The 26,066-nt window shown below is 37.7% G+C and overlaps 1 protein-coding gene across 4 annotated transcripts in view; it reads left to right on the top strand.

Annotated features, from left to right (window-relative positions):
• LOC131673191 (islet cell autoantigen 1) overlaps window positions 1-26,066 on the top strand; it is a 434,595-nt gene that overhangs the window by 152,119 nt on the left and 256,410 nt on the right. The window lies entirely within an intron of this gene.

Raw genomic sequence — 26,066 nt, 5'->3', positions numbered from 1 at the left:
AAAGATAGAAAATAGAGAAAGGCATACAGCCCGCAGAAGTTAGAAAAACGTGTCACAACTCGTCAATTTCAATTGTTGCGTCGAGAGGACTGAACATAGAAGCAGTACCGGAAAATTGTGCAATGTAAGTATAATTAAATATATATATACAGGGTGGCCCATTTTAAGTGATCCACTCAGATATCTAGATTGGAGTGAGTTTTATCGAAAAAAGTTTCAGACAAAAGTTACTCAACTTTGAGGGGGCCATGTTTCTATGACCTTGGATTTGACCTTGGAGGTCATGTTCAAGGTCATTTCAAGGTCAACTTTGTTTTTTTAAATAGGAACCCGCATTTTTGACCCCGGATTCGGAAAGAGCGGGAAATTTTACGTCCAAAACGGTATTTTTAAATTTTTTTTCATGGCCTTGAGAAGGTCGATTTAAGGTCAAATGCTTGAAAAACTGCATAAAAGCGTTTTTTTAATTTTTAAGATATCGAAAAATGACCTCTACAAAATTTGTTCAGAACAGAGTGGGCCACCCAATGCACCAAAAACCTTTGACCTTTAACCTCATTTTGAAGGTCATTTCAAGGTCGAAGTGTTTTTTGTAATGGAAATCCCTCTTTTTAACCCCGGATACGCACATAGCGCGAAATCCGACGTTTGGATAAGGTATTGTGTTGAGTTTCGCGCTATGTGCGAATCCGGGGTCAAAAAGAGGGGTTTCCATTACAAAAAACACTTCGACCTTGAAATGACCTTCAAAATGAGGTTAAAGGTCAAAGGTTTTTGGTGCATTGGGTGGCCCACTCTATTCTGAACAAATTTTGTAGAGGTCATTTTTCGATATCTTAAAAATTAAAAAAACGCTTTTAGGCAGTTTTTCAAGCATTTGACCTTAAATCGACCTTCTCTAGGCCATGAAAAAAAATTTAAAAATACCGTTTTGGACGTAAAATTTCCCGCTTTTTCCGAATCCGGGGTCAAAAATGGGGGTTCCTATTTAAAAAAACAAAGTTGACCTTGAAATGACCTTGAACATGACCTCCAAGGTCAAATCCAAGGTCATAGAAACATGGCCCCCTCAAAGTTGAGTAACTTTTGTCTGAAACTTTTTTCGATAAAACTCACTCCAATCTAGATATCTGAGTGGATCACTTAAAATGGGCCACCCTGTATATATATATATATATATATGTATATATGTATGTATATATGTATATATATATACGTCGAAAATGTGCGTATTCGTATTAAAAAGTATTGCGAGGAAAATTGATAAACTTCCCATTTTATGGTAGAAATCTTTTTGTTTTATACATAACCAGACTTAATATAGTAAAGAAAAGAGTAAAAAAAGCAAAAAAACTTCTTTCTTTCTCTCTCTCTCTCTCTCTCTCTCTCTCTCGCACTCGTTCTCGCTCTTTTAAACGCTTAGTGCTTACTCTTTCTAACACAAGCTCAAATATGCTTTATATGATGTTTCTCAGTAAAAGAAAACGACTGAACTATATGTAAACAGACGCGATTTTGATAGTATGGGAAGAAAAAAGTAATAGAAAAAGAGAAAGAGAGAGGGGAGGGGTGAGAAAAACAAGCAATAGTAAAAAATAGCTTACCATACTAGATGTACTTGCACTGATTAAGAAGTTTGCGTAAACGTATGCATATATGCTGTGGTAGAGAGAGAGAGAAAGGGAGAGGGCCGCGTGTTCAATTCTTTCTTGGCATCTACTTACGTTTTTTAAGCGTTTTAAAAATTTCAAGTTTTTTTGAACTGTAGATCCTTGTGAAAATTAAACAGTTTAATTTTTATCGATTTGGTTTGTGACGGGGGAGAGGGAGGGGAAAAATAAATGATAGACAATTTTTCCGGTCTCGACTGCTGCCAGCGGCGCAGTTAGCCGATGATGTGTTCAGCTTTTATTTAATTGAGTTGGGCGCCAGCTACCGTGTCCTCGCGTTAGGAGGGCAGGTAGCGCTGCAACATCGGCTGTCGGATCCTGGGCCCTGCTGGTGGCTGTGATTGTCGGGTGGTTTCCCCGTTGTCTCCTTCCTCGCTGAAGTCGTCGTCGTATGCCGATTTCGCGCTGCTATCAACTATGGGAGAGGAGAGTGGGAGCGCGAAATCCTATATACAGGTTCGTTCGAGACCTAGAATACCGAACGAAAGAGAGAAAGGACAACGGGTGGTTTGTAGCCACCCACGGCTGCAGCTCGTTCGGCTAGTCAGGTGTGGTCCGGGGTACGATGGCTCTTGGCTCAGAAGCGGGTATATCGAGGAGGCGTCACAGGGGCGCCTCGACTGACGGATCAGTAGCCGGAAGAGAAGGTTCCCTCCGGTCCTTCGTTGACTGGTGGCGTGGTTCACGCGACAACGGTCATTGGGGTTGGGCGGCAATCAAGTCGTTTGCATGCTCGCTCGTTAATCTCGGGACCGATCGTGATAGCTACCGGGGATGAGGTGATCAAGGGGACAAAGTCAATAATAAAACCATAATTAATAAGGACTCGAGTTTATTAGATCAACTATTCCCTAGGTCAGCCCAGTAGTCAATCCCTCGCGATGGTCAGCCTGATCTAAGTTAATAGGGGCATGACTGGCGTACCGCGACGCAACATTGACTTGAGCGGGCGATCATTGATACGAGCGGTCTCGATGGGTTGCGAATGCGAGGTTATGCCGTATTCAAACTATTTGCTTCACGTACTAGCTCAGGAATCTGCTCGAGTAAACACACACGCGCGGAATCGGTCGGTCGCGCAAAGGTCAGGCTACTCAATCGGCAGTACTAACAGCTCAAAGCAATAATCCTATAATGAAAACAAGAGCTAATAATGCGCACACAGAACTCGCCGGTCGAACGAAGGTCAGACGCGACTCGCGCAGTATCCAATCGGCTTCAGAAAAGGAATTTGTCAACGCGCGTAAGACTTGTCGCCCGCGTAAAGGTCATGCGGTATCCACTCTTGTTTGTCGCTTAACAAAGCCCAAAAGGAAGAACGTTTGTGAATAGGCGCGCGCACTGGAAATCCGTTGCCCGCGCGAAGGTCGTACGGCACTCGACAATTTTATTTAACAAGCATATCGCATAAAGGGAATCAACGAAACTGATGCGCGTACGGGGAGTTCGTGCCCGCGCGAAAGCCAGAAACTCGTTAATTTTAACAACTTAGTCGAGGAAACTTGCGTAAGGGAAAATCGGCGGTCAACCTACGCACGCGCGAAGAATTTACGAATGTGTGCGCGCGCGTGAAGAATTGGTCGCTCAAGCGATACTCAACGTGACGGAACCAACAAGGAAGGACGTCTGAGAGGTCTGTGGCAAGGGACGCGGGCTCGAGAAAGTCTCATCGGACGCGCGAAGGTCATGCGGCACTCCCGATAACGCGGACGTTCGACAATCACGCGACTCACAAACGGAAAGGGCTCGTTTTACATCAACAACTCGTTAAGGTTAAGCGGGGATTTTGCGGCACATAGACGCGCGCACGCGAAAACTTGTCCTTCGGGCAACGGACAATGTAACGGCGTAACAAAGAAATCGCCCGGAAGGTCAAAGACGAAGATGCGTACAAAGGGATCGATCTGACGCGCGAAGGTCATACGGCACTCCCGAAAACCTAGCGTTTAAGCAATCGCGCGAAGGTCGCGCGGCACTCCCGATAACGCGGACGTTCGAGAATCACGCGAATAACAAGGAATGAGCGTACTCACTCGGGTGCCTTTTCGGTACGATCACGAGCTGTTGAGGTTGTTGCTTGTGGCTTGCGGGCCTGTTGCTGCTGCTAGGCTGCTCAATTTCTGTCACTGGTGCTAGGCTGCCCTGCTCCTACTGCTTTGCTGCTGCTCTACTTCTACCCACTTTGTTGCTCACTGCACTCGCGCTTTTAGGCCTGGCTCGTTCCAGGGTCTCACGGGACGTCTGGTCGGCATCAGGACTGAGTGGGTACTGGCGCGGCGTTTTTCGGCGACGCGCCGCTTCTCCTTGCTTACCTCCCCTTAGCGGTTAGATGATTGGTTAGCCTGTTGCTAAGCCGGGTGTCAGCGCCGTCTATATCGGTATTTCTTGCGCGCGTAATTTATTCATTGGTCGTGCCTTGGCGCCTAATTTCCCTACTGACTGCGAAGATAGCGTCGGTTTCGTTCTATTAGTCTAACTACCCCTAAGCCGATAACGATTGGCTGACCAGTTAGCGTCGCTTGCCTATCCTTGTCTATCTATTGGTCGTTGGTCTTGCCGATTCCCCTCACTCGCGTCCGATCGGTCTCGTATTGGCGGTCTCGCTTGCTCTCATGCGCTCGGTTGCCCCTACTTTAGTCTAGCTAGGTCTGCCTCAGTTAACGGGGGCTTGCGATCACGGCTGGAATCTTTAAGAGCTTCCAGCTTCCCGGGGGAGAGTCGGACCGGGTCGTGAGTGTACGAGGGGTTGTACGCGGGTGTAAGGGTCGTGCGCATCGGTCGGGGAGACTTCGGGGGACCATAGGTCACGAGATCTGTACGTGCGTGGGCGGGTGCATGCGGCAGTAGCTGTTCGGTTGCATTTTCTAGCCGGAGCGAGGCTAGCACAGGTACCGTATTTTTTTCTTGTGATGACGCATCATCACAGGTTTTTGCAGTGAATTATTAACATTGTTCGAATAAAAAATGTTCTTTTTATTTTCTCTCTGTTGAGGCGTGTATTAAAAACTACTTGAAAACAGTTTATAAACACCGGTGCTTAACGATTATGTGAATTCCATTTCTAGTAAAAATCATCAATGACTAAATGTCATCAGCTCATAAAAAGAGTGGGAAAGAGCAATTTATAGAATCAACGAGTTAACGAGATAAAAATGATTTTGTATGAACATACATTTTTCAATTCAGTTAATGCAGTCGTTTCGATAAGTTAATGTCAATAAAGATACAATGTAGTGATATTATCTATACATGCAATATGAGTCAACTGCTCGCTACATTGAAAGTTCAATGATTTTATTTTTATCTACAGACGGATCATGATGTAAAATAACACAGCCACACAAAAAAAAAAAAGTGGCAAAACCCACAGACCAGACCATGCAGACTTTATGTTTTTGGGGTCGCTGAGTCCGAATCCGGGGTCAGTTTTGCCCCACCACGTCACAGTCAAGGGCAAATGAAGGTCAAATTTGCAAAAATGGAGAAAATCAATTTTCTCCAGTCTATATATACGTTTTTGGGGTCGTTGAATTCAAATCTGGGGGGACTTTTGTCCCACCCCCGCGGGGTCAAGGGCAAATGAAGGTCAAATTTGCAAAAATGGAGAAAATCAATTTTCTCCAGTCTATATATACGTTTTTGGGGTCGCTGAATTCAAATCTGGGGTTACTTTTGTCACACCACCTTGGTAGTGTAGTATTCATCAAAAACAAACAGAAAGTCATGCCATCTAATTTTTTCTGCTATACTTTACGCGTTTCTCATCGAATGAACGGTGCAAAGGTTTTCTTTTACGTTTTTTTGCCGTTTTACAATCTCTTTTCAACATCCAACAGTAGTCAGCCAACATGCATGTATCCCATCTTCCTTGATAACGCTTTTCCATCACTTTCACATCTTTATGGAAACGTTCACCTTGTTCTTCACTATAATCACCACAGTTTTCAGGGAAACTATCCAAATGATTGTGTAGAAAATGTAATTTGTAAGTCATGGGACAACCCATCACCCTAAAGCTCTCCACCATTTGAGATACAATTTCTTTGTAATTGGGGCTTCTACGATTACCCAAAAAGTTTGCGGTAACGTCCTTGAAGCTAAGCCATGCAGTTTGTTCGATGCTGGTCATGGAACTAATAAACTTATCATCAGCCATCATTTTTCTAATCTCTGGACCATCAAAGATACCTTCTTTTAATTTCGCACCCGATTTACTTGGAAATTTGCTTTCCAAGTACTTGAAGCTCTGAGCATCTTTATCTAAAGCCTTGACGAATTGTTTCATGATACCAAGTTTTATGTGCAATGGTGGAATGAGAACTTTTTTAGGGTCAACCAATGGGGTAGCTTTAACGTTGTGTTCTCCAACAGTTAGAGATTTTCTCTCAGGCCATTTATGATCAGTATAGTGCTTTGCTCGATCTCGACTATCCCATAAGCACAAGAAACATGGCGTCTTCGTAAAACCAGACTGCTGTCCTAACAATATTCCTGAAACTTTCAAATCACCACAAATACGCCATTGATACTTGTCATATTTAATTTTTTGCAGTATAATTTTGAGATTACCGTATGTTTCCTTCATTGTGGTAGAGTGCGCTATAGGAACTGAGGCATAATAGTTGCTATTGTGCAGTAATACAGCTTTCAAACTTCTGTTTGATGAATCTATGAACAATCTCCATTCTTCGTCTTTATACACATTAGGTTTAATTTCATTCATTAAACCTTTTACGTCTTTACAATATACTATTTTATCACCATCACGATTCATATCTTCAAAGTATGGTTCGAAACTGTTGCTTCTTTTTCTGTAAAAAGATACTCTAGTAGAACTTGCCAACTGATTCATGCCTTTCAAAGCTGAAGCTAAATGTTCTGCTCCATCTTTAGGTAAGTTAAGCTCTCTAACTAGGTCGTTTAGTTTATCTTGAGACCATAATTTTACGCTTTTGTCTTTCTGGCCCGCTGGAAGGAAAATATCATCATCTTCATCATCATCATCAGTTTTTCCATCAATATCACTTTCATAGGATTCATCTTCCAAATCATCACCTACATCATTGGTAGCATTGCCATTATTGTCATCACTTATGTCGTCACAATCTTCGTCATTATGATCTCCATCATTCGTATCCGATTCAATGGATAACTTCTCAAGCACATAAAGCTCTTCATTGGTACTCGATTTTTCAACAGCTTTTTTTACAGAAGTGTCTTTAGCGTAATTCACTTTTGTTTTTGATTTACTATTCAATCCTGAAACTTCAGTATTGCAGAAGTAGCAATCTTCGCTTCCATCTGGTTGATACCATTCCATTGGGCTAATAAATATGACATCATCACGTTTTTTTGTCTTTTCCCATTTACAAAGCATTTTACGACATCGTTCGCAGATGCTACCTGGAGTCCACTCTTTTATAATATCATCCGTCTCTAATTGAAAACATGATTTGTGAATTTTTCTGAGGCGTTCATTAAAATCACGACGAAATTTTTTAGGAGTATATACTCCACAGACGAAACAAAAAAGATCACGATTTTTTTTGCAAATATGACGAGAAGTAGAAGGTAAATGTTCCATGATTGACAGTATAACCCCGCACGTTAGGGATCCTGGTCCGATCGCAGGTGAGTCCGCTGTCCCGGAGGTGATAACTCTTATACCTCTCCGGGGCTAAGTATAAGAGCTTTCCGACTTTGACGAGGACAGTGTCAACTCGTCGTCAGACACACTACAGCTTCATTCTCACACCCTAACGCCCCCCTGCAAGGCAGTGCGCTTCCACTGGCATCGTTACCTCGACAAACTAATGAGCGGATCATCCCACACATCCCTATTTAGGGCAGTGTCACCGTCACAGTTTTTGTCGAGGCAGCAGGTTAAGGCAACTTTGAAGGAAAAATTCATATTTGAATTCTTCTCATTCATGTCACCATACATTTATACAATTAGCAAATACATGCTGGTTTTCTAAAAAGTTCTCTACTCATGATACAGAAAAATCTAATGCATTTAGGAAATTGCTGAACGTACGATTTCACAAATATGAAAGAAATAAATATGATTTTTAACTTTTTGGGGGGTAGCAGAAGCCCAAATTATGAAGTATCTGAAATTGTTAAGAACATAACGCCGAAGTAAGTGGCGGCAATGATGACGATAGAAGTGATGACTCCGATGATGATTCAAGGTTGAATTCTACGAAAGTGATAACGATGGAGAAACTAAAGAAGACGATGATGACGATGACAATGTTTGCCTTCCGGCGGATCAACAAAAAATAACATAAAGTTATGAACTCAAGGTAAACTGAACGACCTTGTTAGAGAGCCTAGTTTGAAAGATATGAATCAGTTGGCAAGTTCTACTAGAGTATCTTTTTACAGAAAAAGAAGCAAAAGTTTCGAACCATACTTTGAAGATATGAATCGTGATGGTGATAAAATAGTATATTGTAAAGACGTAAAAGGTTTAATGAATGAAATTAAACCTAATGTGTATAAAGACGAAGAATGGAGATTGTTCATAGATTCATCAAACAGAAGTTTGAAAGCTGTATTACTGCACAATAGCAACTATTATGCCTCAGTTCATATAGCGCACTCCACCACAATGAAGGAAACATACGGTAATCTCCAAATTATACGGCAAAAAATTAAATATGACAAGGATCAATGGCGTATTTGTGGTGATTTGAAAGTTTCAGGAATATTGTTAGGACAGTAGTCTGGTTTTACGAAGACGCCATGTTTCTTGTGCTTATGGGATAGTCGAGATCGAGCAAAGCACTATACTGATCATAAATGGCCTGAGAGAAAATCTCTAACTGTTGGAGAACACAACGTTAAAGCTACTCCATTGCTTGACCCTAAAAAAGTTCTCATTCCACCATTGCACATAAAACTTGGTATCATGAAACAATTCGTCAAGGCTTTAGATAAAGATGCTCAGAGCTTCAAGTACTTGGAAAGCAAATTTCCAAGTAAATCGGATGCAAAATTAAAAGAAGGTATCTTTGATGGTCCAGAGATTAGAAAAATGATGGCTGATGATAAGTTTATTAGTTCCATGACCAGCATCGAACAAACTGCATGGCTTAGCTTCAAGGACGTTACCGCAAACTTTTTGGGTAATCGTAGAAGCCCCAATTACAAAGAAATTGTATCTCAAATGGTGGAGAGCTTTAGGGTGATGGGTTGTCTCATGAATTACAAATTACATTTTCTACACAGTCATTTGGATAGTTTCCCTGAAAACTGTGGTGATTATAGTGAAGAACAAGGTGAACGTTTCCATAAAGATGTGAAAGTGATGGAAAAGCGTTATCAAGGAAGATGGGATACATGCATGTCGGCTGACTACTGTTGGATGTTGAAAAGAGATTGTAAAACGGCAAAAAAACGTAAAAGAAAACCTTTGCACCGTTCATTCGATGAGAAACGCGTAAAGTATAGCAGAAAAAATTAGATGGCATGACTTTCTGTTTGTTTTTGATGAATACTACACTACCAAGGTGGTGTGACAAAAGTAACCCCAGATTTGAATTCAGCGACCCCAAAAACGTATATATAGACTGGAGAAAATTGATTTTCTCCATTTTTGCAAATTTGACCTTCATTTGCCCTTAACCCCGCGGGGGTGGGACAAAAGTCCCCCCAGATTTGAATTCAGCGACCCCAAAAACGTATATATAGACTGGAGAAAATTGATTTTCTCCATTTTTGCAAATTTGACCTTCATTTTCCCTTGACTGTGACGTGGTGGGGCAAAACTGACCCCGGATTCGGACTCAGCGACCCCAAAAACATAAAGTCTTCATGGTCTGGTCTGTGGGTCTTGCCACTTTTTTTTTTTGTGTGGCTGTGTAATTATAGTTTTAACATGTGAAACGTGTTTATATATATATATATATATATATATATATACAACCATATATACATATACAAGAATTGTACGTTTGATAGTAGTCTTGCGATTTTGATAGAATTACATTCCTTCTTCTATAAATAGCTTATAAATATACACGTGCTCGCATTGCTGATAAAGTCTAGAAAATAAAAAATATAATTTTTATTACTTAAATAAATGAGTTTATTTTGAAACTTTTCATAAAAATAAATTGTTTTTTTTTTAATTTTGTTGTAATGATTTTTTTGATCATTCACAATGTATTTCATATCTATATAATACACATAAAACATATATGTAAATAAGTTTTACATGTCAAAACTATAATTATCAATGTTTTGAGCAAAAAAAAAACGAAAAATCGATATTTTATCACTAAAACGTAAAAGTACGCGATCACTCCTATACCAATTTAAAGGTCTTAAAATGCTTAATCTATCATAAAAATTTGAAAAAAAAAAAACGATGGCTTTTTTGAGAAAATTGTGTTTGAAATTTTTTCGAAAAATTGAGTTTTTCCCGCCAATTATAGCAGTCGTCTTCGCCAGGAACAAATTGAGGTCGATGGATATGTATACTTTCCAATCTGCCCTCTTTATTCTCGTTGGATCTATTCTTTCGTAGTAAATTCCTGGGTTGCTGTCTAGCTTTTCTATAGAATAAGCTTGGGGGTCCATAATAGACGCGGCGAATACGGAAAGAAAGGAGAGTAAGATTAGATAAATATTAAGTGAAAGGAAGTATATTAAAAGAAATAATACCTGAATAAACAGAACAAAGTAAATAATATAGACGAAGAATATAGAATAGATAAGGTAAGTAATTGAATTTATGTAGCTACGCCTGAAATTTAAGTTTATCCATATGCTTCCGTATTGTTTTTCCATTGGGTAATTCTAATAAAACGTTTTTATGATTTAAAATTTCAACGATTTTTAGGGGTTTTTTTATAATAACTATCGGCTTTTTCTACCCGAGGTTCGTTTAATATCCAGGCGTAATTACCGACTTTCCCTTTAAAGGACCTAACGTGTTTGTCATATTGGGTTATAGATTTTTCCTTTTTACGAATTTGATTATAACCCGCCGCTATCTTTAGTTCTGTCAAACGTAAGACTAGATCGCGTAGGTATTGGTTATAGGTCCCTAAATTTTCCTCCCTAGGTATCTGCATGGGGAAACGAGCGATTTATCCGTAAACTAGTTCAAAGGGGGTGTAACCAGTTCCATTATGTATACTTGTATTATACGTGAAAATGGCAAAGGGGGTTAACCGATCCCAGTCGTTGAATTGCTCCGAATATATTCGTAAGAAATCGATTAATGGTGCATGGCTTCTCTCAAAAGACCCATTAGTCTAAGGTCTATATCCGGAAGTTGTTAAATGATGAATTTTGAATAAGTGTAATAGTGATTCTACTATCTCTGAAAGAAAGCTTCTCCCGGGATCTGATAATATTGCTCTAAGGGCACCGAATTGGCATATTAAGTGTCTGGTTAATGCGTTAGCGGTAGTGGTTGCTCTAAGGTCCTTTATCGATACTATAATCAAGTGTTTGGTCAGATTGCATTGCATGGTCAGCAGGTGAGAATTTCCACTAGGAGTGGTTCGTAATTTTCCTACGGTGTCTATCGATACCTTGTCGAACGCCTCGATTGGTGTGTCCGTAATCAGCATCGGTTCCTTAGTCCTGTGACGATTAATTTTCGTCTCAAGACAACTTGGACATTTCCGTACATAATTTAATATGTCCTTTCGTAGTCCTGGCCAATAATATCTTGCTCGAATTTTTTGGTATGTCTGGTTAATGCCCTTAATGATGCCTGGTTAATGCCACCCACTAGGCTGTCATGTAGTGTTTTAATTATTTCCATCCGCTGGTTTGCCGGTAGGAGAACCATGTTCCCATAGCAAACAATTACTTTTATAGGACTCTTTTCAAAAATTCTTATTAATATTTCCGTTAGTAATCCAGGTCCAAGGTCATCAGTATAGTCCCCTCGTCTAGCAATCCGGAAACTTACTATATTTCTTTTAATCAGTATCATCTTTAAATTTGGAAGTCCGACTTTTAGAGCCTCTATAGTAATGGAGTCATTATATTTATCTTTTATGACTACAGAGAAAATATTATGGTTTTCATATTTGGTCGTTAGTATTTGTCCGACCTTAGGTTTCAAAGATTTTATATTGCGTAGGTCTATAGCCCCAATTTCACTTAATAATTTTGAAATAGCAGTTCAGTTATTACAGTCTCGTGATATAAAATGTTATCTCGCCGATAGGTTAAACATTGTTGGCTCGTGCTTACATTATTTTGTAAGATATATTTCGCAGGTCCTATTGAGGAATTTCCGCTGCCGGTTTCGCTGCTTGAGCTTGGGTTCTTATAATCTTCCGGTCTTCGATATTGGTTAATTGGTCCTGTCGGCGGTAACAAGAAGAATAATTCACCATCTACGGGTGTTTTTGAAAAGTGTAATTCTACAGGGCTCTTGTTACTAAGATCTGACTCTTCGAGTATGCCCTCAAGCCCTTCGAATCTTACGATAAGTCGAGGTCCTTTAACCATACGAGTACTCCTGCCTCCCGGTATTACTGATATCTCTCGATATCGTGGCTGCCTTAAAGCTTCTTCAACTTCCTTAATTCTTTCGGGACTTGCTCCTATAGTCATATCTGGGAGCCGTTGATTTTCATCTTCGTCCGGGCGATCTGTGTCCGAGCCACTGTCGTGTTCTAGATGAGTTTCTATCAATTTTTGCGAATCTTCCACTAATTTCGTTATTCTATTAGCCATTACCTCATCAGAATCATTTATTTCATCATATGGGTCAATGCTCCATTGTGTCTCTTGTAGCTCTTGGGGGGGGGGAGATTTTTTCTTATAGAGTCCAAGAAAAAATCTGACACTTTTCATTCCATTGGACGTTGGAAATTTCTTTACGGCCTAACCAATTTAGGGTTCGGCTCAACTACTTGCGCACTAACAATGTGTCCGAAGAATTTTACTTCTCGACATAGGAAATTTACCTTGTCCGGTTGTAAGACTAATCCTGCGACGGTAAGTCTTTCAAACAATTTCCCTACTTTAACTTCATGTTCGTGTAAATTCTTAGCGTAAACTATCACGTTATCCAAATACACTAACATTTCTACGTTTAACAGTCCTCGCAGCAACTCATTCATCATTCGTTGAAAGGTCGCTAGCGCGTTCATTAGTCCTTCTGGCATCCTGATATAATGAAAATGTCCATCAAAGGTGGAAAATGCCGTCTTCTCCCTGTCCTCAACTCTTAAGGGAATTTGTTGAAATTCACTGATTAAGGTAGCTCACCAGACTTTTAAGTAAATCATGTATCGTCCTCAAACAAATTCAAAATAATAGTCTAAGTGTTTATCTTTTGATTAGTAAAAAAATATAGTACGCTTATCGAACTAATTTTTGAGAAAAACGCAATAAACAAACGGCTCTTTTAACACACATCTTATGGGAAAAGAGCATACTGTAATTGGTTAAACGTCTCGTATTCCCGTTTGAAATCATGTACATTAATAAAAAACTAGGGGGTAAGAGATTTGATGTTTAAGATTCCAATGGTATAAAGAAAATATAAGGTAATCGGACAAATAAATAAAATAATTAGTTCTAAAGTATCAACATATTATTGAGACAACAATTTATTGACATGTTTGCGCATGCGTCTTAGATGTGGCAACGTCGCAGCTGTATAAACCGTGGTAAATTTGAATCATTTGCATTTTAATATAGTAAATAATGGAGTATATTCAGTTTTATGATACAAATTGGTGAGGTAAGAAATTGTAAAAGAAAAAAATTGAATTAAATAACAAATTTTTATTACTTTTAATTTAATATTACAATACATAACCATCTTTTTTCTTATACAAAATATCACAAAAGTAAATTAAAATTTCTTCAATTTATAGTTATTATTTCTTTAAAGCTGCAGCAATACTTGTAATAATTTTTTTACTTTTGGTAACGTTTTCACCTAATAATACACTTAATCCTTCATAACCGTTAGTTTCATATGTCTTTCCTAATAAATTTCTATCTATGCCTGATTTAGCTATCTTGCTCATGATACATTTAGAAATAGGCAATCCTGACAGAGTTTTTTTCAAAATTTGTATTTTTTTTTTCATTTTCTTTTTTGTTTATAAATGAGTCAACCGTTCGAGAGGTTTCATAAATAATAGATTTATCGCCATTACGTAATTTTCCTAATAATTTTTCTACTAATTGTTGTAGATTTATCACATCATTAAGAGCATTGTGCGAAATTTTAATATCCTTTTTATATAAATATTCTTTGGCTAATTCTTCTTGCTTGAAACTTAATTTAGATTTGACTCTCGCCGGTAGCAATAATTTAAAAATAGGTAAGCTATCACAGAAACCTTTAACAAACATCATCATTTCTGTCAAAAGACCTGAAGTTTTTGCACAGTTAATGAGCTTCTGTGCGTCAAATCTAAAAATATATAAATATTACAGTAAATTTTGTGTGTAAAATTTTTCTACATAAATATGTTTATGATAAAGTTACCTGAATCCATTGTGTGCAAGTAAAATGCATGGTTTTCCTTGACGTTTCAAAAAATAAAGGAAGCTTAAAAAACCATCTCGTTGAGAAGAAGTTATTACTTCTTGATCAAAATAATACATTTTATCATCACATATTTTGATACCATTTACTACTGAAGCTTCGAAAGTCATATTTCCTTTAGGCATCATATACACTTCAAATTCAGCATCGCCGCTTATTGCTCCAATCTATAAATACGCGAACATGATTTTATTATTAAACGCAAAATGAAATTCATTCAATTAAGTATAAAACCAAATTTTTGTTACCTGAACAATTTCAGCTGCTGCATGACGGCCAGTTATTTCTAAATCGAAAATAATTATTGCACAATCTTTAAAGTCAACGTCATCTATAAATAAGAAAATAAATATGAAAATGAATAGAATCAATTTATAATTGTAAAAGTAATAAAAATATTTATACCTCTCATTATTGATGTTTCATCGATTAAATCTGAGGTATTCAGATATCCTGAACCAGACTCATACGACAAGCCTTCTTTGTTCTCTATTACACTATTCTTGGCTGATCTCTCTCTCTTCAGTTCAAGTCGTCTTTTTTTTGCTGGAACAGTACTATTTCTCGATCGAATTTCAGATTCATGCAATTGTTTCTTTTTCCGATAGTTTGATGTATGTTTACCAGGAGATAAATTCAAAATTTTATTAACTTCAACTGGAAATTCGTAGCCAATATTTTTTTGACATACTGCTAATGCAACGCGATAGCAGTGACTTTCTGATCCTCCATAAAATCTAGATTTTGGATGCTTCGAACAAACAATATTATTAAACGATTCGTTTACTTGACTTGAAGCACATGGAGCAATTTGGGAAGAGCTGTTTATGAAAGGTTGAATGATCTTCTCTAATTTTTCTCTTAAAGCATTATTTGATAGAGGTTCACCATTTTTAAAATAAGTGTAAGTAGATGATTCATCTTTTTTATTACAAAATGATCCACAATTGTCATGCTCACCAAACCCATGAGGTATGATATTTTCTAATGATTTTTTCACTTTATCTGCGTTACCTTGATTTTGCTTAATAGCAAGAGCGAAAGACTTTGAAAAATACTCTCTAAGAGTTGGGTTTAATTTTATATCATACAACTTACTGTTAAAAGTTTTTTTAACATGATTGTAATCCGACCATTTAGTAATAGCATAAGGCGACAGCCTTCTTAAAGCTGCAACAGCAGATGAATCATCGTCTCCAATCACTGTTTTAATTCTACATTTATTATTCACCAAATTATCATTTTTTAAAATCGATTCTACTGCCATATCTGCTTCCATAGATTTTGATGGTCCAGTATGATTTTTTTTACATATGTGGTTTGTATTTTTTTTTTTGTTTGCAATTTCTACAGTACAATTCTCGATAAGCAAATCCCATAGCTTTTTTGGAAAAATAGCCGTGCAATGACGAATGACCTACATACTTAATTGCATTTTAAAAAAATTTTATTAGAAAAAAAAATAAATAGAAAACATCTTTCTTATATATATATACCACTCAAACTATTGTGTTGGCGTCCTTTTTTGGTCCAAGCTGCATCGAATGATCCAGTCAAATCTGTGACATTGTTGTTGTTAACTGTACTTTCATTATTATTGCTGTTGAAAAAAAATTACAATAATTTTATGAGAAAAATTATTTCACTGTTACTTGTGAAAAATCGTTTATTTATTCACATCAGTATTACATGAGTTGAGAATCATAATATTAATTTAATAATAAAAACAAAATATTTGTATAAAAGTTTACAGAAATAAGCTTAACTTAATTTCATTGTAAATAGAAAAAATATATGTATATCAGTGTATAAATATATCTATATCTAATTGTAAATAAATGTAAATATATCTAAATCTAATTGTAAATATAATTATAAATTAATTAAATTTTATGTAAATGTATAATATTAATACAATGAAATATTGATAATAATAAAATTATACATTGTCGTAAATGGATGTATAAATATATATAAATGTAAATATGTGTAAATAATTCTTCTGTAAATCTTAACTGTAGTACTCGTAAAACATTCATGATTGAATCTAAAGATTGTAGCTTACTGATAATAACATTCTAGCAGTATAAATAAATTACACAATTATTTTTCGAAGCTTATACATGTAAATTTTTATACAGCATTTTTTTTTTAAATATTAAATAAGTAGTATACAGGGTGGCCCATTTTAAGTGATCCACTCAGATATCTAGATTGGAGTGAGTTTTATCGAAAAAAGTTTCAGACAAAAGTTACTCAACTTTGAGGGGGCCATGTTTCTATGACCTTGGATTTGACCTTGGAGGTCATGTTCAAGGTCATTTCAAGGTCAACTTTGTTTTTTTAAATAGGAACCCCCATTTTTGACCCCGGATTCGGAAAGAGCGGGAAATTTTACGTCCAAAACGATATTTTTAAATTTTTTTTCATGGCCTAGAGAAGGTCGATTTAAGGTCAAATGCTTGAAAAACTGCCTAAAAGCGTTTTTTTAATTTTTAAGATATCGAAAAATGACCTCTACAAAATTTGTTCAGAATAGAGTGGGCCACCCAATGCACCAAAAACCTTTGACCTTTAACCTCATTTTGAAGGTCATTTCAAGGTCGAAGTGTTTTTTGTAATGGAAATCCCTCTTTTTAACCCCGGATACGCACATAGCGCGAAACTCAACACAATACCTTATCCAAACGTCGGATTTCGCGCTATGTGCGTATCCGGGGTTAAAAAGAGGGATTTTCATTACAAAAAACACTTCGACCTTGAAATGACCTTCAAAATGAGGTTAAAGGTCAAAGGTTTTTGGTGCATTGGGTGGCTCACTCTGTTCTGAACAAATTTTGTAGAGGTCATTTTTCGATATCTTAAAAATTAAAAAAACGCTTTTATGCAGTTTTTCAAGCATTTGACCTTAAATCGACCTTCTCAAGGCCATGAAAAAAAATTTAAAAATACCGTTTTGGACGTAAAATTTCCCGCTCTTTCCGAATCCGGGGTCAAAAATGGGGGTTCCTATTTAAAAAAACAAAGTTGACCTTGAAATGACCTTGAACATGACCTCCAAGGTCAAATCCAAGGTCATAGAAACATGGCCCCCTCAAAGTTGAGTAACTTTTGTCTGAAACTTTTTTCGATAAAACTCACTCCAATCTAGATATCTGAGTGGATCACTTAAAATGGGCCACCCTGTATATCACTGTTTTTTTTTTGTAACTTACTTTTCTTCATGTTGGAGTGTTAATCTTTTCTCTTCTTGGATAGCTTTGATGCATGACTCATTAGCAACTTTATCTATAGCTGGGCCCACTACTCGTTCATAACGTTTGAGAGAATTCTTGTTGACTGGTGGTACGTTCAGCGCAGACAACATTGTATTCACTCCACTTTCTCCTTCGCCGCTATCTAACATACCTGTACAGTATAATTGTTATTACATTTATTTGTATAGAATGCAACGATTGCCGAAAATCGTTTGACTCGCGCGAGGTGATTAGCGGTTAAGCGAGGTGAGCCGCGTTCGGTTCGCGAGAGAGAGAGAGCGCGGAAGGAGCAATGACCGGGAGGGGAGGTAGCAACCGGCAGTATGACTGTGCTACTCAGTCAATCCGTGCGCCTAACCTCCATCCGTCCCGAGTTTTCTCGTTTTGGTTTTGCCATTGACTGTTCCTGGTGAGCGTGCGTGGGTGAGGTGCAGCAGCAGCAGCAGCAGCAGCAATAGCAGTAGCAGCAACTGCGATCGCAGCAACAGCAACAGCATCAAAGGCGGCAACAGCAACAGCAATAGCGGCATTCGAGGCGGTGCAGCGAGCAGCGTAGCGGCGTTTCAGCCACTTGTCATTTGGATACGGTTGGCCACCGTATCCCCTGCGGTATTGCGGTAGGTGCACCTTCCCCTTTTGTTTATTGTTATAACGATTTTGCGTGCGAATCCGCGCAGCGAGCGCGAAGAGTTTATTGTTTTGCGTGCGAGCAGGTAGTTCGCGGCAATCGCGGTTTTTTCTCTCTCTCTCGAAAAGCGTGTGTTGTCATTCACGCGTGCGCGCGTCAGTCTCTCGGCTATTTCCCCGTGTAATTAGTTTGATTCAATAAATCATCCCTTGGTTCTGATTAAACGAGTTTCCGTTATTTTGTCATTCCTTTGTCCGGAGGTCGCGCATATATTTGTTTACATTCCGATTCGAATTCGCCGGTTGCGAAGCACGAATCGTGCAAGTATTGATAGACGCGAGTCGATAACCTAGGTTCCGTTGGCGACCGCACGAGCGCTACTAGCGAGGAGCGACAGCGCCGCCAAGTGGCGAGTTGGGGGAACCCAACTCGGAACATCGAAGAGACTCTGCGCAGGCGCACTCCGAGGCAAGGTAGGTTACTGTGCTTCGTGCACATAGATAACAAGGCGTCGTTCAGTCGCATTTAAAGCTACGTTTGCGTGATTTAGGACTAAACGACAGCCTGTTACAAGAAATATAATTAATTTAAATAGTAAAAATTTTCTCATTACCTATAGCTAATTTCAAGTTGGAGTCATAATAATATTTACAACTTTTAGAACTGGTTTCTACACACTGTATGGCTTTACAGGAAAAGCACTGAATGAATAGCTGGCTCGCTAGACCTTTTTTCTTTTCCTCCACCAGATGTGCTAGACTTATGGGAACTTTACATGATTTACACCATAAATCCTTTGCTAACTTATCCATTTCCACTATCCTACGTCCATGGTAAGAAACATATCTAACTACCTGACATTGGTTGTCCCTGTTATCAGTCATCTGTAAACAAATATTTTCATAATCAATAGTTATTTTACACTAATCTATAACACATACTAAATATAGAATAAAACAATTTTCATTCAATATAATAATATATTATATACTACTGTATACTATAGTACATAATAATTAATAACAACTGCACATGAATTACTATTTACTAACCTCAATAACTTGTGTTTTGTTTAGAGGCCTTCCTTGTTTACCTCGTGTACTTTCAATCAATTTCGATATCTTCTCTTTTTCAGTTTTTTTAATAAATTTTCCCTTTTTTTTGCTAATTGTTGCACGCACATTATACATTTTTATAAAAAAATAAGAGTAAACAAACACAACATACATCTAAGCCGTCAGAACAATATCTCGATAAAAACACCGAACACGTGCTCTGTAGCTCTGTAACATATATTGCGACGTTGCCAAATTACGTACTCACTGACGTATACAAAATAAGGATCTTTTTTAGAGGAAATAAAAAATTTTTGCTTTTTACTTTATTTTCAATACTTTACTAATTAATGTGATCGAATATTCAAAAAATAGTTTTAAAATAAAAATAAACCCAAAAAGTTACACAATTATGTATGTTTGCTGAAGGGGCCCCTCACTAGATACGTCACCACACTGGTGAGCTACCTTAAGTCAAACGTTGAGAAATACATCGAACCTCCCAACTGATCTAGAATATCAGCAATATTAGGTAAGGGGTAGGCATGACCACTCGTGGTCTTTTTATTTAATTCTCTAAAGTCAACAACCATTCTCCACCTTGCTGTGCCATCACTCGCCGGGCTTTTATGGACAATCCAGAGCGGCGAGTTATAAGGTGAATTAGATTCTTCGATTACTCCTTCCCTTAAACGTTTCTTAATTTGCTCCGATATAAATGCTCGGTGCACAGGAGGATGCCTATACTGTTTGGTATTAACTGGTACTCTGTTCTCTAAGTGTATTTCATGTTGTATCAAGTTAGTACATGGTAAGGGTTCTCCAGGGAGTCAAAACACATTCGGATATTTCTTTAATAAACGTTTAACACTCTTGAGTTCATGCGAGCTAAGGTGCCCTGTTCTAATCAATTGCAATAATTGATTACGCTGTTTCTCGGGTTGATCCATAGTCTGTGGTCCCTGAAGGTTACCTTTCTGATCTGAATTCTTATCACTAGAAAATTCCGATTTGTAATATTCAAATGGAATAATTTCCTTTGGGTCCACTTCTATTGTTACTTCTCTTTCATTGATAGCCATAATCTTACAAATCTCATGATCATTAATGACTATGCCTTCCCCAAGAGACACTTTATCGTCAGCCATATTTATTCTAGGTAGATATCCTTCTGCGAGCGTACTATTCAGCAAATTAATCTGTATACCTTGACGAGTCCTTGGTGCTAATGTATATCGTACTGTGCCAACCGCCAGTCTCTTTTTGCTATTTGTAATCTTATTACTCGCATTTTCTTTAAAACCCAGTCGTTCTATTCCTCTATCTAAGTCCGCTGCAGCTTCAATATCCGATACTTCATCCTCACGAGCTCTAGTACTCATAGTTTGTATCAGATCATCTCGTAGTCGGTCAATGGGAACATCATTCGGTAAGAACGGTATCCATCCTCTTCAATAGGAAAATTGTTCTATACTATGTGGAATTTTGCAGATTTTCCATTAATGGTTAATATTGCCGTACCTATGGTCGGAATAGTGTGTGCCGTAATACCACTCAAGGTATTAACCTTCCTCGGATTAAAACTCGTAGTCCAATTTAATGCACTAAACTTAATTAAGTTCATTATCGACCATGAACACGGTCCACTTTTTACAGGTTTCTGGTATGCGAAACCTTACTCTTGTTGGCGCATAGATCTGATTCTTTCCTGTGCCAAGTCCCCAATTCGAGGCAATTGCGATGACTGGTTCATTAATGATTGCGGATTTCTTAGTATCGTCATCACTTTTGCCGGAGGTACTCCCGGTTTTTCGGTTGTTGATACTTCCTGGATGTCGGTCAACATCGTCTTCGCATTCGGTTGTTGGTGTTCAACTTTGTCTAGGTTCTGGCGGCACGTCTGACAGGGACCCGTTCCATTTGCTGCTGGGCGAGCCCCATCCGAGTTTGAATTATTTGCGTTATTCTGTTGCTGGTACTTTGGATTAGGTCTAAGCTCGCCTCTTTGCTGCTGGTCATAGGCTATTGTTCCATAACGTTTTCCAGAGGGATGGTGATACGAGTCTGTATCCGGGTTATATAACCGTCCTACATGTCCATTATCCTGATAATTTTTGTAACGAGGCTTCCAGTTCCTATTTTGGTACGGACTCTGCCCTTGAGATCGATTTTGTTGCTGTCCTTGGTTATTCTGGTTATTCGTATACGACTGCTGTCCGTTATTTCTTTGTACGAACAATTGTTGAATTTCTGCGGGTAATTCCTCTCACTCGTCCTCTAATTGTTCCTCTTGATCATTTTGTTGGTCTTGTACGAAGTTAACATTGAGGCTGCGCAATAAATTTGTCCATTTGTTAGGGTTCGACTCCCCATGCCTTGCCGTTGATTTATTTCTTGTTTCTATACGCAATGCTTCCTTATAAGCATCCTCCAAGGTTTTAGACTGTTTAATATCCACTAAGTCTTCAATTTCTTTTGGCAATCCATCTATGAAAGTCTTAATAGTCGAGTTGTGCATTGAAGTCATCATCGTCTCGGTGTAGTCTTCTCTGAGCTCCTCTTTCAGCGCATTCTGTGCACAGTTCAACAGAATGTTTATCCTGTCGTGAAAGTCTCCAACAGTGTCCCCTTGCTTTATACGCAGACTATGGATTATGGAATCGTAGTATGCGAAGTCTTTGCAAGATGCGAACCTTTCCTTTAAGATTCTGATTAAGTCGTCAGCTGCCTCAATGGATTTTCCATAAATCCAGTCACGTGCGGGTCCTCGTAGCTTAGCAATTACACAGGCCAACAAAATTTGACAAAGGTTCAGAACCAGAGACCAAACATAATATATTCGAAGGATTTTGGTGCGCTGAATCCAAATCCAAGCTCAGAATTGAGCTAGTACGTCAGGATTTTGAGATATCCTAACCTAAAAGTACGAAAATCATTTTTTTTGGCTATATACGGTACCTTATAACATTGCGAATAATTTTCTTGGTGCAAAATTGACAACGGCATCTAAAAAGCAATTCTTATCGTACAAAAGCACTAACAATCTTTAGTTTATGTCTTCTTTTATCGTCAATTGAAATGTACTACTTATCAATTGGTTTATACGGCAACGCAATGAATTTTGACTATTATAACTCAAATCCCTGATCTTGGAGCATTGTAACCTGCGGGACAATAAACCTTGCCCACTTAACCCTAAATCCCTTAACCCCCGAGCCCTGTGACCTTCGATGCAATAATCCCCGTCCCCTTAACCCCAAATATTTTAACCCAAGAAGGTTATAACAAGCGCGGCAATAAAACCTGCCAACTTAACCCCGAATTTCTTCACCTCGGAATCCTGTAACCTGCGATACAATAGCCCTAGATTCCTTGTGGCGCAAATTACTGGGATCAGGCATTAAGGGATTTGCATAACGGCATCGAGGGTTATAACATCACAGGTTTCAGGGCTACAGGGTTGACGGATTTAAGGTTAAGAGGGCAGTTAAAGGTTAAGGGGTTGGGGATTTTTGGGGTTAACGGATTTAGGGTTATAGCCTTCTAGAATATCTCGGAATACTGACGTGCTAGCGTCTAAGCTGGGATTTGGATTTAGCTCATCGAAATTCTTCGGGTGCGTTATGTATAGTTTTTGGTTATGAAGTTTGTCGGCCTGTGACAGACAAACAAATATTAGAATTAAAAATTTAAATAATTTGTTTAAATAAATTTAAATGTATAAATCTGACATCAAACTCGTGACTAGTAACCCCCAAAACCATGGAAATGTGGTGCAGCTTGCAAGAATATTCTATTATAAAAGAATTTGTTTAAAAAAATTTTTATAATAAAATACATTTTGCAAATCTGATATCTGATTCATAATCAGAGACCTCAAAAATCAGCAAAAGTACGTGCAACTTGCAAAAACATTGAGTCTTGAAACATTTGTTTAAATAAATTGTTTAAATAAATCTAAATTCACAAATCTGACATCAAACTCGTAATCAGTGACCCCTCAAGCCATGGAAACGTGGTGCAGCTTGCAAGAATATTCTATTATAAAAGAATTTGTTTAAAAAAATTTTTATAATAAAATACATTTTGCAAATCTGATATCAGATTCATAATCAGAGACCTCAAAAATCAGCAAAAGTACGTGCAACTTGCAAAAACATTGAGTCTTGAAACATTTGTTTAAATAAATTGTTTAAATAAATCTAAATTCACAAATCTAACATCAAACACGTAATCAGTGACCCCTAAAACCATGGAAATGAGGTGTAACTTGCAAAAATATTCAAGTTTCAGAAATTTGTTTAAACAAGTTGCTTAAATAAAACACATTTTGTAAATCTGATATCAGATTCATAACCAGCGACCTCAAAATTCAGCAAAAGTATGTACAACTTGCAAAAATATTAAGTCTTGCAACATTTGTTTAAATAAATTGTTTAAATAAATCTAAATTCACAAATATGACATCAAACTCGTAATCAGTGACCCCTAAAACCATGGAAATGAGGTGCAACTTGCAAAAATATTCAATTGTGCAAAAATTTGTTTAAACAAATTGCTTGAATAAAATAAGTTTTGAAAATCTGATATCCGATACGATCAGCGAAATCAAAAACCGTGAAATCTTTCATTCGTTTTTGAAATTCTGTAGATAGATAATGTAGAATATTACGTAACTTGAAATGTATGATTGTATGCTGAAGCTGAGATAGGTGAAAGCTGAAATAACTGATTTTGTGACATGCTAATCCTTCCGTGTTAAAGATCACGTTTGAGTGACGGGCTAACGGTTGAATTTCCTGTAAATGCTATTATCTTATTTTCTTCTACTTTATTTATTATAAGAATATTTATCATAAGAACATTTTTTATCCTCTTTGTTATTTATTATAAGAAAAATGAGTTCCAGAAGCCCTTGTGCAAGAAAAATTGATATATTTTGTTATATTTGTGGGAAGTTTGAAACAACTTCTTATCGACGATCGATTAATGATTCAATCAAAACTCTATATATGAAATGTTATAAGGTTCCGATCGACAAGATAGATAAGACATGGGTACCATCTTCAATTTGTGATTCTTGCAGACTTGCTATGTTAAAGTGGGATGATAATAGCAGCAATATGACTGTTATTGAACCGACCATCTGTTGTGAGCCTAGGACCATGGAACTGATTGTTACTTCTGGTTATGTAATACAACGGGTTTCAATAAACAAAATTCAACTAAAATCATCTACCCTGCGGTAGCGAGTGTAACACCAGCCAAAGTAGGAAAAGTAAGTAAATCCGGAAAAGAAGTTGGTTCGGCAAAAGTTGAACCGATGGATATTGATACAACTGAAGATGTCTCTTTTGAAGATAGTTCTGATGACGACAGTCCTAAGCTTTTTGACCAAAGTTCGTTAGATGATTTTATTCGAGACCTCAATCTTTCAAAGGATAAAGCTGAACTCTATGCTTCAAGACTCCAAGAAAGGAAGCTATTATTACCTGGAACAAAAGTGTCAATTTACAGAAACCGAGAAGAGGCGTTCATAAAGTACTTTACAATGGAGGATGTGATGGTGTATTGTAATAACATCGAAGAATTGGTTAACTTGTATATCCAAGATTTATACAAGCCAGAAAACTGGCGTCTCTTCATTGATTCTTCCACACAAAGTCTCAAAGCTGTGTTACTACACAACGGAAATGAGTATGCGGCACTTCCTGTAGGTCACTCAACTGCACTAAAAGAATCATACAATAGTTTTCAATTTCTACTGGAAAAAATAAATTACAAGACTCACAATTGGCTTGTTTGTGGTATCACTTTAAGATGATAAATCTTATAGTTGGCTTGCAGTCGGGAAATACCAAATTTCCGTGTTTCCTCTACCTTTGGGACAGCCGTGCAAGAGATAAGCATTGGGTAACAAAAAAATGGCCCCCAAGATCAGAATGGAAAATAGGTTCTCATAATGTCGCCTACGTAGGTCTTGTTGATAAAGAGAGAGTATTACTGCCACTACCTCACATCAAATTAGGTTTAATGAAACAGTTTGTGAAAGCCTTGAATAAAGAAGGTAAATGTTTCAATCATTTGAAAGCCACATTTCCGAAATTGAGTGATGCAAAAATTAAGGAAGGCATTTTCGTGTGGCCTGATATACAAAAGCTCATGAAAGATGATACATTTATCGATGACTCACGTTGAAAAGAATGCTTGGTTGAGCTTCAAAGATGTTACAGAAAAATTTTTAGGCAATAATCGAGACCCGCAGTTTGAAACTATTGTGTCCAACATGTTACAGAATTTCAGAAAAATGGGTTGAATTTCCGAAAAAATTTTCATTTGGTCTATTTCCCAGAAAATCTTGGAGCATATAGTGAGGAGATGGGTGAACGATTTCACCAAGACTAAAAAACTAAAAGACTTTTGTTTAAAAACAAAAGGAACAACACTACCAAGGAAGGTGAGACGAAAAAATGATGGCCGACTACTGCTGGTCATTGAATAGGGATGATAATAACCCTACTAGTCACAAACGTAAATCTCTTCAACGATCGTTTGAAATGAAGCGCCAACGTTTTCACAAAAACAAAGCATAATATCACAGAATTGGCGGTTATAGGTTTAAGAATATACATTCTAAAGATTGTCAGTTCTTAGTGTAACCTCTCTAACTACATTGGAGCTTAGGTTGAAATGCTATGGATTACAGTCCACTTAAATTAATTTGCCCTGTGCTTGACCCTCACTGTTCACTGCATTTAGTTTAACCTGTTGTGAGTTTAGCGCTCGCAGATCATAGTGAACGTAAATTCACCTGTAGTGGTCTAGAGCTCGAAGGTTACTGCGTATATAGGTTATACTGTCGTGGATTCTAGTTTGCAAGTTATATCGTACTCAATATACCTGTTGCGG

This window comes from Phymastichus coffea, unplaced genomic scaffold (genome assembly GCF_024137745.1).
Source record: "Phymastichus coffea isolate CEN01 unplaced genomic scaffold, Cenicafe_Pcof_1.1 PCOF00001, whole genome shotgun sequence".
NCBI lineage: Eukaryota > Metazoa > Arthropoda > Insecta > Hymenoptera > Eulophidae > Phymastichus > Phymastichus coffea.
The sequence above is the reverse complement of the archived record's forward strand: the minus strand, read 5'-3'. Positions and strand labels throughout refer to the sequence as shown.